General features: G+C 32.5%; 1 long non-coding RNA gene across 2 annotated transcripts; it reads right to left on the bottom strand.

The window, feature by feature from the left end:
- Positions 1-1,380: 1,380 nt before the first annotated feature.
- LOC112007427 (uncharacterized) lies at positions 1,381-6,016 on the bottom strand. 2 transcript variants are annotated; one of them, XR_002882472.2, is made up of 6 exons: positions 5,829-6,016; positions 4,984-5,065; positions 4,739-4,806; positions 4,429-4,647; positions 4,160-4,213; positions 1,381-1,681 (listed from the first exon to the last, which is right to left on the bottom strand). It is a non-coding gene; the product is annotated as an uncharacterized LOC112007427 (long non-coding RNA). The 2 variants fall into 2 exon arrangements; XR_010631382.1 differs by lacking the exon at positions 4,739-4,806 and having other exon boundaries at positions 5,829-6,011.
- Between the last annotated feature and the right edge of the window lie 4,301 nt (positions 6,017-10,317).

The following is a 10,317-nucleotide window of genomic DNA, read 5'->3' as shown; positions in this document are numbered from 1 at the left end:
ACCCTAATCCCGCCGAACAATTAGTAATGTTTCCCTCTCAATCTCAAACTTTCAAGCTCCCACCAACCATTTTTCTCTTCTCTTTTGCACTCAGCCACATAAGAGTCCAGCCCATATAACCAAATGAACCGCACCAAGCTGCTAAGATTAACTGCACCTTGTGTAGACCGGTTTTTACCTTCCAAAAGTGAGGTGCGGTCAAGCATAGGGTGAAACCGCGCACCCTATAGGTGTGGTGCAAAAAACCTCTCCAAAACTAACCGAACCGAACCGTGTACACCCCTACAAAAGGCTCCAAATATTGGAAATCTAGGGTTCTTATGAGAGCAAGCCAGGTTTTGGAGACACACCTGAATTGAATTAGGGTTTTGGGGAGCAAGCGTGAGAGTATATTTACCACCAATTCCTCGGGCAAATAAAAGGTTGACATTGTTGCTTAGGGGATAGATAACAGGTAGATGAGATATAACGTTTTTGTTTGTTCGAAGATAATAAAGATTTTGGAAGTGTGAAACGAAATTAATAATGGCAAAAGAAAATTGAGATAATAAGAAACCCAATAAACTAAATAGACTTCAATTAATAAATAAGAATAGATAAGATGGATAGCTTTTTTATTTTCTTTTATTTTTATTCGAAGACCGAAGATGGAGAGGTGTTATTAATTAATCAAAACTCTTTTGTTTTCCTTATCCATCCATCTAAAAGGCGTGGCAATTGTAAATAACTAAACTGTTGTTTGACTTGTATCTCTATTTTTAAATGTCATCAATGTAAAAATTATCAAATTAATGGAGATATATTCCATTTTTGGGGATAGATTTATATTAATGGAGTTATTATATAGTTTGGTAGGATTATCTAAAAATTCTCTGATTAGGTGATAATTTAGGTCTCCTTTAAGTACAATGGTTGTATGGCACCAAAAAATTAAATTAAATTTTTTTTTAAAAAAATTAATAAATTTTCTGCAATTTAATGCTATAAAATCGAAAGAATTAAATCAAATTAAAAAAATATAAATAAAAAAGACTGATGTGGAAAATTATGGAGAGGTCAACCAAAAGTCAAAAGCTTCGGTTTTATATATATACTAGTCGCTAACTTGTGCGATGCACAAGAAAATTTTGAATGTATTGTTTTACTAATTTCTTCCCAATGCAATTATTGAAATAAAGTTGCAGCATTTTCACTGTGATCAAAACATCTTTTCTATTTCAGCACTTTTGTTGTATCCAAATAGAGAATAACACTAAAAAATAATTAAACCATCCCAAAGCTTATGATTCTCAAAGTTAAAAGAGAGTCCTAAATTTCGTTTAATTCCATTAACTGCTTAAGTTAATAAGCACATTGGTATGAATAAAGAAATCATAAAGACCTGGGCACACAGCCCAGGCTAGTTCATTAGCCATACAAATTATGAAGAAAAAACATAAAAGGCTTCCCTCTAAACCAACAAAACAACGAAGACCCTTCTGCACCATAATCATGTTTGCTTGAGTGGCCGAGAGCATTTGATATATCCCCAGCAATGCTAGAGCTACATCCAAAATGACTTTAGGTTGTGTCTGAACTTTCTCAAAGTATGCTTTGTTTCTTGCATTCCAAATTGCCCAAGTCATTGGGGCCACAGTTCCAGCTCCTTCTTTGATAGTTCAACTCCTTTGTTTTGTAACACCTAATTTACTGTAATTAGTAAAAATCTTAACTCAAGAAGATTCAATAGAAAGTAGGAACACATTGATATCAATTTAGTTATTAAAAAAAAGTCTCATATGATGGCAATTATAAAACAACATTCTTCTCAATGAGTTTATAATCAGACATATGATTGCCTTCTTCATGGACATACAAGGCCCCAAATTTTTGGGTTTTACATGTTGCCAAAAAAATAAACATTCTTAAGGTATATTACAGAGACAAATCATTATGATCTTTTGCAATTCAGAATCACTTGGAAATGATTTTTGTTTTTTTTTACATTAAATTTAAAAATCATAAAATTATACATAGACAGATTGGATATTGTACTTCCATGTAGATATCTAACAATTTCACTAATACAAATCTGCAAAAAAAAAAAAAAAAAGGCAAGACTAAGTGTTATCATACAACCACAATTGAATTGAAGGATAGTCAAAGTAGCATGTTGTGTCTCAAGAATCAAGATATCACATAATAATTTGGTATCTAAGAATTGTATAAATATTGGACTAATAGATGCATTCGTATCAATCTTTGTCAAAAAAATATAAAGTATCTGGAATATGCAGTAGAAAAATGTAGTTATAATACATTTGAAATCACCAACAATTATCATTTGAATAATAGTACTGACTTTATAGTTTTTATTTATTTATATCATGTAATATATCCATAGATGTCTAAAAATATGGTAGGAGAGTAAATCAAAAACTAAAATATGATGATGAAGCTCATTTGACAATTCCAACTCTTTTTTACAAATCAAATAGAAGCAGCAAAATAAAAGGAAGCAAATTGTGTGATGCTGATCTTGCCTTCTTTATCCATCTTTGGGTGTTTAGAACTTTTCTCTACACCTACACATCAATCATTATGATTAACCTATCATTGATTGTAATTGGTCAAAAATCTAACAACCCAAGAGGATTTAACCATATGCCAAAAGAGTAACTTCAGTTTCCACCTACGAGTAGCTTTACTTTGTTTAACCCAATTGTAGTTTTTTTTTTAATATCCTAGAACTTTTTAAGAACACCGGCTAATCCAATAAGTTTTTCATATAATTTTAACCCAGCATGAGATCAAAACTCTAACGATGCTTGCAAATCAAGAGGCACAAAACCAAAGTCTTTTAAGTTTAATTTATAGAACCAAAATCAGCAAAATTAAATCTCAGTACAAACCATGACAGAGCAAACAATAACAATCACGATGACCCCTTTCAAAGTGCAATTTACATTTCACAGTTACAATTTAAAAATTTTAAGAAATTCTCACCCTAAAGTTAGGTACTATGTAATCAGAGATGATCATTAAAAAATAAAGCTTCATATGTCACACAACTATAAGCTACTACAAACATATGTGATTGTAACTAATGAATTTTGACAATTGCCTCAAGTTGAAGTGAAATCGTAAAAAGATGCTAATACTAAATGCAATAAGAGAGCAATTAACTAACAACACAAATATACATCAAAATTGGATCTCACATCAAACATTCATTTTTAAATTGCTACACTTGCCATTTACACAGTATTTATTAAAAGAATACCTAAACCTTGATTTAATACCCAGTCCGAACCGGATAGAAAATTCCTTTCAGAATAACCTCTGATTGAATCCCTTTTTAATGCCTACCTCTCATGAATTCCCTCCCAAAGACTGGAGTTGATCAAAGGATACTGCTCAACCCTTAGCCACTGGACCTATTCCTATCTATTTTAGCCATTCAAATATTTTAGTTGACTGAAAACAAAGAAATTGTATTTGTAAAGAACCTTTAATTGGCTGCAAGTATCTTCAGAGGGAGATTTCTACGTGGTAGAAGATGAACAGTTTACTGCGAGGCAACACCGTTTCAATCTCTTCTACCAAAAAAAAAATAATCCTAAACAAAATAAAATCCAACCCAAATACCCAAAACAAAATCAATTCTAACCTGAAGACCTTTGTTCAAACAAAATCTAACCCATATTCAGTTTTTATTACCATTTAAAAAAAAAAAAAAAAATTACCAATAGCAGTTTAGGCAGTCTGATGTTGGTGAGCGACTAGCTTGCAGGTGGATGATGGTCTAACACTCCTATGATTCCTCTCTCAATCTCTTTTGTCTGTTTCTTTATAGTTACCTACACTCATTTGCCTATTTTGTGACTAACTGATTCGGTTTCTTTTTATTTCTATATGGTGAAACGGTGTCTTTCATTGAGTCATAAAGTTTAGCATTGGGCAAACAAAACAAAAACAGAAAATCCTTGAGCAAATATTCGAAATCCCACAATTTCACTTCATCTCTACAGAGAAATTGAATTATTTAAATCTATTAACGAAAATATTTAATAAAAATAGATCATAAGTATTTGCATTAAGTGAATAAAAATAATATTACAACATAAAAAGTAAAATTTACAAAATGGAAACATAAGAATAGAATATTTTAGAAGACTACCTTTTGTGATCTACTCTCCACATCTTTGCAAAATTGAACCACCAAGTCAGAGTCCTGCAGCGGGACAAAAATAAAATATAATACCATCCAAATTTGAAAATCTATGAACTGCTTATTCAGATATACGTAAGACATTTCGACTTTATAGATCATTAGCTTTATATAAGGACATTACCTTCCTTTCATATATACAATCAAAATACATGAACACACCAAGCAATAAGTTTTAATGGATTTAAACTTTAAACAATGAAAAACCATAAACAAACCTTTTTTTTTTCTCATTCGTCTCCCAATGCATTGCAGCCAAACGATGCAAACTTGCTCTTTCAAGGTTTGTAAGCTACTAAGAGCTTATCTGCTGATTTAAATCCTGCTTTGCCAATTGGATTTAAGAATGCTGACTGTGGCATCTAAGAGTGTGTAGGAAATGGAATCCCTAGAGCGAAGAATGAATTCTGTTGCCTTGTGAGTGATTTCTGAGAAACCTAAAAGCACAATAACTGATCAGAACAAAATAAATAAATAAATATCATAGATAAAAAAGAAAAAAAAAAGGTTGAAGTCCTATGGACTTACCCCTCCATGTGCAAGAGTAATGGCCATGGAGACATATATGAGACATATAACTTTTCATTAAGCAATACCTATCAAGGTTTGCAGCAAATTCAAGAAATTTCATTCAAATGGAGCAAGAACTATCCAAAATTACAATGAAAGAAGTCCATAACTTAGAGACAAACAGTAGTACAAAAATGAGAAACCCGAGTGAATGGGCAGAGATGAACAAAATAAAAATAAAAAGGTAGAGGAAAGTATCAAACCTTGGTGGTGGCGTTGATAAACATCAGCGATTGAAGGAGCAGACGATGGCACAAGACAAAGAAAAAATGAGCAGCGAGCAATCTGATTTGTATGAATTTCAAGTAATATAAGTTATTCAGCAATCCAACAACTCTGATTAGCTAAGTTTGATTATACTTTTAGCAATATATAAAAGTATATCTTATCATTCGGCAATTTTGTAAATTATCAAATAAATTTAAATTGATTGAGAATGGTTTAGAATAATATTACACCGTGACGTTATAATTGATAAGATGTTTATGGTTATTGTAAATCAAATAGAAGAATCCCAGGAAGAATTGAAATCAAATAGAAGAATCCCAAGAAACCAAAAATCCAATAAAAATTGCATAACCAAAAAAAGGAAAAAAGAAAATCCAAACCAATGTAAATGAAGATGAGAAAAACACTATATATCAACTAAAACAAACCCAGAATTAAAACCAAATAGAAGAATCCTAAGAAACCAAAAATCCAATAAAAATTGCATACAAAAAAGGGGGGGGGGGGGGGAGGGGGGGGGGGAAGAAAATCTAATAACAAAAATGTCATGATTCTTCTTTGCCACAGATTTGACAACAAAGGAAGAAGAAGAAATCGGGGAAATCTTCAAAGAAGAAAAAAAAACAAAAACAAAAAAACTTAAATCCAGAGCAACCCACAACCACAAACTAACAAAATTCAATGAAAACAAAAACAAAAAAAAAAACTTAAATCCAGAGCAACCCACAGTCACAAACTAACAAAATTCCATAAACAATTGAAGTGGATAGAGAGAGAGCAATATAGAAATTAAGGAGAGTAAAAAACATGTTTTCATTACCTCAAAATAATATGCCAACATTGGATTGAGCGACGATGGAGAGGCAAAGAGAAATCGATGCAGTGGCGGTGATCCATGGTGGCAACCACGGCGGGAGGATATGGGTTTTGGGGTGTCAGCATATATTAGAAAACAGAGAGGTTTGGGGTTTAGCACTTTGACTTTGACATGAAGGCTGAATAGGGAGTTGTATAGTTGTATTAGAGCACCAACACTAGATGTGAGATATGTGCCAAATGCTAAATATTTGGCACATATCTCACACCAAATCCAATTTTAGCCTATTTAGTAGATGTGGCATATGTTATTTTTTTTACAACATTGAATAGTATACGGAATGCATGTGGCAAATTTTTTTTTCTTTTAATGTGTAGATTGTGTTGATGAGTTGTAATAAATATTATTTTAATGTACAGAATTGAATTATAAAATATCTAATAAATGGGATGTTGTAAAATGATGTAGTAAAATAATAAAGTAAGCCTTTGGTGTGGTAAAATGGTATAATTTTTAGAACATCTGCTACAGATGCTCTTAGGGTTCAAAATTGATAATAAAACGTTAAAAGGATTTTTTTTTTTAATGGTGACGTGAAGGCTGGGGGAGTTGTATACTTTGGGGTTCTAAATTGATAAATACTACTATAATAAAATGTTAAAAAGAATTTTAAAAAAAATGACATGGAAAATTGTGGAGCTAACAAAGGCTTCGGTTTTATATATATATATAGACTAGTCGCAAATCCGCGCATTGTGTGAGATAATTTTTTTTTTAGGGTGATCTTATTAAATATATTGGGAGTAATAAGTAATAACACTTTCCTATTCTATTTATATTAATAACAAAATATTTTTTAAATTTATTTAAGAATCTGTTTATAAATGTTTAACCATGGTTAGTAAAGACACTACTCATAACTTTAGAATTAAAATACAAATTTATAAAATACCAAAACATTTGAAATGACAAATCTCTCCATAACTCATTGGGAAAAGAAAAGGGGAAAAAAAAAAAGCAAAAGACATTACTTCATATTTTGAATACACTTTAATTTAAAATTTTAAAATAAGAGAATTTAATTTTAAAATTAAGGATAATTTTGGAACCTACCTTAAGCACAAGTAGGTTAGTACACAATATTTTAATATTAATTTAACAAAGTTTGGCCAAACAAATGTAAATGATAAAAATATTTTTTCCTTTCAAGCTTGGGGTGGAGTGTCATTTCCTCTAATCTCAAGGAAGGGGAATGTAATTACCCCTATATTATTATTATTATTATTATTATTCTTCTTGTTGTTGTTGTTGTTAATAATTGATTTTTCATTTTCTTTTAAGTTAATAAAAACCTTATGTTGAGGGTCATTTTTGTAAAACAAGAAGGAGACCCAACTCAGCAACGCAGGCAGCAAATAGAAGTGGCAAGCATAGAATAAAATCATTAAGCCCAAACGGCAAGAATAATGGGTCACAGGTCCATAAAATGAATAGATGGGTCTTGAGGAAGCAAGTGGGCTTGAAAGGCCCAGAAAGAGAGAATAACAAACCCGTGGGTAGTGTATGATGTGAAAAAGTAAGAATGAGCCGCGGCAGGCTCAAAGTAATGTAAGCAAAGAGAGTAGGGGATTATTGGCAGGCCCACAAACCCTAAAGATGAGTACAAAGTAATTGGGCCGGGAAAGCCCAATGAAGTAAGTAAAAGCTCATGGGAACACAAAGTTAGGAAAAGGGCCAAGGAAGCCCAAAACAAGTAAATGGGCAGAGGATGCCCAAGGGGACATAGGAGCCCCTAAGTAAGAAAGCCCATGGTCATGCCAAGCCACTTGGGGAAGAGAGTATAAGGTAGGTCTAATAGAGGACCAGCAGGACCAAGTCATTATTGCAGGAATGATAGAATAGTATGGCAGGAAATGATGGCAATCAAGAAATGGGCCAAGAGAAACGTAAAACCCAGTATCAAATGAAGCCCAGTCCCCTAAAAGGAACAGTGAACTATAAAACGGCCCACATAAAAAAACAAGGAGGCGCGGCAGATTGTGTGAACAAAGCTCCAGATCGCAACAAACGCATGAGCAGTAAGCAGATTTTGGACATACATGAAAGGGAAACACGCGCAAGACCCAAGCACCACCAGCCTGTACCCAGCCAATATAGGACGTGGTGGAGTCATGGGTCAAAGGTAAAAGGTAAGGGGGGTGTGGTTTGGTGATGGGGAGAGAGGAAAAGATATATTCTGCTATTCCTGCCCAAGCCCTTTTGGGAGCTATGTCCTGCTGGGATGACAAACCGCCCAAAAGAGGCAAGGTTGAGGGGGGAACTATTGGGTGCATTCCATGAGGGAAAGAAAAAGAAAGCATTTACGTCGTGGCAGGAAAGGGTGCCACGTTAGACTAACAAACAACACAAACCTGCCTTTGTCTGCAAGGGTAAGTAGTACACAGACGAACTCTTTGGTGGTCGGCAAGTACGCCTAGACCAGACAAAGGCGGTTAAGGGGTAAAGTGGTAAAATCCGGTCATGGCAGGCCCGATAAAAGGACCTCTGCCGTGCCCTATATGGGGGATCGAAAAACAGAGGTATTACGAAGTGAAAAGAAAAGGAAAGAAAAAAGATAAGAGAGAAAAACAGAAAACAAAAGAAAGAAAACATAATGGACATGCACCAGTAGGTCGGTTCCCTTCTGTCCCCCTCAAAATCCCACTCTCTTTGAGGCAAGTAAACAATAGAGATTCCTTTGGGCACTAATCATTTAGGTTCGGTTCCCTCAAAGTCATTAATCCCCACGACAGGATCTTTTCCTGGGAGATTAGTTTCATTGAAAGGAGGCGTTCTTCATCTTTGGTCTTTGCCTCTACGGACCCAAACTCGACTTAACATTTATTTTCAATTAACTCATATTAGCACTTAATCCTTTACTTCTTTTGAAAAAGCCATTGTTATCACTGTGATTGTCATAAAAAATAGAGATTACTTGGTTATTTTCCATTTAGAAAAGGTCGCTATATTCTGTTTTTCTGTTGTTATTATATTTGCCTGCCGTAACTCATTTAAAACAGCTCTGTCTGCCATAAGTACATTCCTGGCAGACGAGGCCTAGTTTGCACACAAGTCAGCCCAAAGTGAGTTACAGTTGGGCCGGTCTTAACTCTCATACTCAGAATACTCGGGCCCATCACCGCAAGAGGCAGCCCAGCCCAACGCACAACACAAAAAAAAAGGCCCCTACACCTTACATATACCTTTTTATTTATTTATAGAATATACATTTTTTTAACCTTTACATATTTTTTTTTAATGTGAATCTTTACATATACCTTAAGTAAACTCTATATATTCCACTTATTTAGATGTGTAAAATCATAGACTACTACTTCATAATGATAGTAGCTAATTAGTTTTATCACTTTTTTTCATAATTTCAATTATAACGTGTTTTACTATTATCATATATTTACTGACTAATGATTTTCATAACAGAGGTGTTAAATGAGATGTAGCATCGTTTATTATATTTTTAAATGTAATTGTGTATGAAGATTATATATATATATATATATATATAAAGTTAAATGAAATGTCAATAAAGGGATTTTAAATTTTCTAACTTTATTTCTTATGTAATTTCTATTATTACATGAGAACATCTCCTTTTAGTTATGAATTAGAGTTTGATTAGTTTTAAGTTTTAAATATATTGCTATGATTGTGTTTAATTATTGATTATTGATTCAAATTTTTTAAGTGAATGTAAAAGTTGATTTTATTGCACTGTAAAGTTTTTTATGTTCTCCATATTGGTCATATTTATTTTTTATTTTTACTTCTCCTTACAACCTCTTTGTTTTCCAATTAATAATTACTAATTGACATTTGATTTTTTTTTTCTTTACCATCTCTCTCTCTCTATTTATTTTTTATTTTTACTTCTCCTTACAACCTCTTTGTTTTCCAATTAATAATTACTAATTGACATTTGATCTCTCTCTCTCTCTCTCTCTTTCTCCATAGGCAACCTACTATTTTCCAAAATTTGATGATGATTTTATTGCATTAAATATGCATTGTAGTTTTTTTTTTTTTTCATTTAATTTTGCAACCCTTAAATTAGTATATCCATAACTATTATTTATATTATATTGGGTTTGATATCCTTATTATTTATTTTTTTAATTTAGTGTTTCCCAATTGGCATTTGTTTTGTATTATATTTTTTCTTTGATGTATTGGGTTTGAGAATGAGTGTGTCCCTAGTATTACTCCACTTTTTGAGGACACTTTTATTTATTGAATTTAAGTAAAATTTTAAAATTTTAATTTTTTTAAATAAAAAGGAGAGAAAAATATAAATAATTTAATGATATGGAATATGTGGGGAGATGAGTAGTGATATTAAGTAGAAGGTAGTGGAGAGATGAAAAGATAAAGGTAAGGAAAAAGCTTGGACAAAGTGTAAATGTTAAAAAAAAAAAAAGTACAATCTTTTTAGGAT

Source organism: Quercus suber, unplaced genomic scaffold (assembly GCF_002906115.3).
Source record: "Quercus suber isolate HL8 unplaced genomic scaffold, Cork oak 2.0 scaffold_213, whole genome shotgun sequence".
In the NCBI taxonomy this organism is placed as follows: Eukaryota; Viridiplantae; Streptophyta; class Magnoliopsida; order Fagales; family Fagaceae; genus Quercus; species Quercus suber.
The sequence above is the reverse complement of the archived record's forward strand: the minus strand, read 5'-3'. Positions and strand labels throughout refer to the sequence as shown.